Below are 4,252 nucleotides of genomic sequence, written 5' to 3' on the forward strand. Positions count from 1 at the left end.
TAGACAGGCCAGGTCTACCCCGCCGGCGCCGGCAAGGGAGGCCAAGTCTACCCCGCAGGCACCGGCAAGGGAGGCCAGGTCTACGCCTCGACGCCGGCTAGGGAGGCCAGGTCTACGCCGCCGATGCCAGCTTGAGAGGCCTGGTCTACCCCGCCGGCGCCGGCAGGGAGGCCAGGTCTAGCCCGCCAACGCCGGCTACGGAGGCCAGGTCTACCCCACCGGCGCCGTCTACGGAGGCCAGGTCTAACCCACCGGAGCCGACAGGTAGGCCAGGTCTTCCCCGCCGGCGCCGGCAGGGAGGCCAGGTCTAACTCGTCGGCACCAGCTACGGAGGCCAGGTCTACGACGCCGGCGCCTGCTTGGGAGGCCAGGTCTACCCCGCGGACGCCGGCTTGGGAGGCCAGGTCTACCCCGCCGGCGCCGGCTAGGGATGCCACGTCTACGCCGCCGGTGTGGGCTTGGGAGGCCAGGTCTACCCCGCCAGCGCCGGCAGGGAGGCCAGGTCAACCCCGCTGGCGCCGACTAGGGAGGATAGGTCTACCAAGCAGGCGCCGGCAGGGAGTCAATATCTACGCCGCCGATGCCGGCTAGGGAGGCCAGGTCTACGCTGCCAGCGCCGGCTTGGGAGGCCTGGTGTACCCAACCGGCGTCGGCTAGGGAGGCAAGTTCTACCCCGCCGGCAGCGGCTTGGGAGGCCAGGTCTAACCCGCCGGTGCCGGTTAGGGAGACCAAGTCTTCCCTGCTGGCGCCGGTTAGGAAGGCCAGGTCTACCCCGCCGGCGCCGGCTAGCGAGGCAATGTCTACACTGCCGACCTCGGCTAAGGAGGCCAGGTCTATCCCGCTGGCGCCGACTAGGGAGGTCAGGTCTACCAAGCAGGCGCCGGCAGGGAGTCAATGTCTACGCCGCCGATGCCGGCTAGGGAGGCCAGGTCTACGCTGCCAGCGCCGGCTTGGGAGGCCTGGTGTACCCAACCGGCGTCGGCTAGGGAGGCAAGTTCTACCCCGCCGGCAGCGGCTTGGGAGGCCAGGTCTAACCCGCCGGTGTTGGTTAGGGAGACCAAGTCTTCCCCGCTGGCGCCCTTTAGGAAGGCCAGGTCTACCCAGCCGGCGCCGGCTAGCGAGGCAATGTCTACACTGCCGACCTCGGCTAAGGAGGCCAGGTCTATCCCGCCGGCGCCGTCTTGGGAGGCCAGGTCTCCCCCGCCGACGCCGGCTTGGGAGGCCAGGTCTACCACGCTGGCGCGTCTAGGGAGGCCAGGTCTAACCCGCCGGTGCGGTTAGGGAGACCAAGTCTTCCCCGCTGGCGAAGGCTTGGGATCCCAGGTCTATCCCGCCGCAGCCGGCAGGCAGGCCAGGTCTATCCCGCCGGAGCCGGCAGGCAGGCCAGGTGTACCCCGCCGGCGCTGGCTAGCGAGGCAATGTCTACGCTGCCGACTCCGGCTAGGGAGGCCAGGTCTAAGCCACCGGCGTCGGCTTGGAAGGCCAGTTCTACCACGCCAGAGCCGTTTAGGGAGGCAATGTCTATGCCGTCGAACCGGCTAGGGAGGCCAGGTCTACAACGCCGGCGCCGGCTTGGCATGCCAGATCTACCCCGCCGGCGCCGGCTACGGACGCCAGGTCTACTCCGCCGGCGCCGGCTTGGGAAGCCAGGTCTACCACGCTGGCGCGGCTACGGAGGCCAGGTGTAACCGGCCGGCGCCGGTTAGGGAGACCAAGTCTTCCCCGCTGGCGAAGGCTTGGGATCCCAGGTCTACCCCACGGACGCCGGCAGGGAGGCCAGGCCTACCCCGCCGGCGCCGGCTAGCGAGGCAATGTCTACACTGCCGACGTCGGCTAAGGAGGCCAGGTCTACCCCGCCGGCGCCGTCTTGGGAGGCCAGGTCTACCCCGCTGGCGCCGGCTTGGGAGGCCAGTTCTACCCCGCCAGCGCCGGTTAGGAAGGCCAGGTCTACCCTGCCGGCGCCGGCTAGGGAGGCCAGGTCTACCCCGCCGGCGCCGGCTATGGACTCCAGTTCTACACGGACGGAGCCGCCTAGAGAGGCCAGGTCTACGCCACCGGCGCCGGCTTGGGAGGCGTGGTCTACCGCGCCGGCGCCGGCAGGGAGGCCAGATCTACCCCGCCGGCGCCGGCTACGGAGGCCAGGTCTACACGGCCGGAGCCGCCTAGAGAGGCCAGGTCTACCCTGCCGGCGCCGGCATGGAGGCCAGGTCTACCCCTCCGGCGCAGGCTAGGGAGGCCAAGTCTACCCCGCAGGCGCCGGCAAGGGAGGCCAGGTCTACGCCGCCGACGCCGGCTAAGGAGGCCAGGTCTACGCCGCCGATGCCGGCTTGAGAGGCCTGGTCTACCCCGCCGGCGCCGGCAGGGAGGCCAGGTCTAGCCCGCCAACGCCGGCTACGGAGGCCAGGTCTACCCCACCGGCGCCGTCTACGGAGGCCAGGTCTAACCCACCGGAGCCGACAGGTAAGCCAGGTCTTCCCCGCCGGCGCCGGCAGGGAGGCCAGGTCTAACTCGTCGGCACCAGCTACGGAGGCCAGGTCTACAACGCCGGCGCCGGCTTGGCAGGCCAGGTCTACCCCGCCGGAGCCGGCTACGGAGGCCAGGTCAACCCCGCCGGCGCCGGCTACGGAGGCCAGGTCTACCCCGCCGGCGCCGCCTAGACAGGCCAGGTCTACCCCGCCGGCACCGGCTACGGAGGCCAGGTCTACGCCGCCGCTACCGGCTAGGGAGGCCAGGTCTACCCCGTTGGCGCAGACTAGGGAGGCCAGGTCTACCCCGCCGGCGCCGGCAGGGAGGCCAGGTCTAGCCCGCCAACGCCGGCTACGGAGGCCAGGTCTACCCCACCGGCGCCGTCTACGGAGGCCAGGTCTAACCCACCGGAGCCGACAGGTAGGCCAGGTCTTCCCCGCTGGCGCCAGCAGGGAGGCCAGGTCTAACTCGTCGGCACCAGCTAGGGAGGCCAGGTCTACCCCACCGGCGCCGGCATGGAGGCCAGGTCTACCCCTCCGGCGCAGGCTAGGGAGGCCAAGTCTCCCGGCCAGCGCTGCCTAGACAGGCCAGGTCTACCCCGCCGGCGCCAGCAAGGGAGGCCAAGTCTACCCCGCAGGCACCGGCAAGGGAGGCCAGGTCTACGCCTCGACGCCGGCTAGGGAGGCCAGGTCTAGGCCGCCGATACCGGCTTGAGAGGCCTGGTCTACCCCGCCGGCGCCGGCAGGGAGGCCAGGTCTAGCCCGCCAACGCCGGCTACGGAGGCCAGGTCTACCCCACCGGCGCCGTCTACGGAGGCCAGGTCTAACCCACCGGAGCCGACAGGTAGGCCAGGTCTTCCCCGCCGGCGCCGGCAGGGAGGCCAGGTCTAACTCGTCGGCACCAGCTAGGGAGGCCAGGTCTACCCCACCGGCGCCGGCAGGGAGGCCACGTCTACGCCGCCGGCGCAGGCATGGGAGGCCAGGTCTGCCCTTCCGCCGCCAGCAGGGAGGCCAGGTCTTCCCCACCGGCGCTGGCTAGGGAGGCCAGGTCTACCCCGCCGGCGCCGGCAAGGGAGGCCAAGTCTACCCCGCAGGCACCGGCAAGGGAGGCCAGGTCTACGCCTCGACGCCGGCTAGGGAGGCCAGGTCTACGCCGCCGATGCCGGCTTGAGAGGCCTGGTCTACCCCGCCGGCGCCGGCAGGGAGGCCAGGTCTAGCCCGCCAACGCCGGCTACGGAGGCCAGGTCTACCCCACCGGCGCCGTCTACGGAGGCCAGGTCTAACCCACCGGAGCCGACAGGTAGGCCAGGTCTTCCCCGCCGGCGCCGGCAGGGAGGCCAGGTCTAACTCGTCGGCACCAGCTACGGAGGCCAGGTCTACGACGCCGGCGCCTGCTTGGGAGGCCAGGTCTACCCCGCGGACGCCGGCTTGGGAGGCCAGGTCTACCCCGCCGGCGCCGGCTAGGGATGCCACGTCTACGCCGCCGGTGTGGGCTTGGGAGGCCAGGTCTACCCCGCCAGCGCCGGCAGGGAGGCCAGGTCAACCCCGCTGGCGCCGACTAGGGAGGATAGGTCTACCAAGCAGGCGCCGGCAGGGAGTCAATGTCTACGCCGCCGATGCCGGCTAGGGAGGCCAGGTCTACGCTGCCAGCGCCGGCTTGGGAGGCCTGGTGTACCCAACCGGCGTCGGCTAGGGAGGCAAGTTCTACCCCGCCGGCAGCGGCTTGGGAGGCCAGGTCTAACCCGCCGGTGCCGGTTAGGGAGACCAAGTCTTCCCTGCTGGCGCCG

This window comes from Harpia harpyja, unplaced genomic scaffold, assembly GCF_026419915.1.
Source record: "Harpia harpyja isolate bHarHar1 unplaced genomic scaffold, bHarHar1 primary haplotype scaffold_118, whole genome shotgun sequence".
NCBI lineage: Eukaryota > Metazoa > Chordata > Aves > Accipitriformes > Accipitridae > Harpia > Harpia harpyja.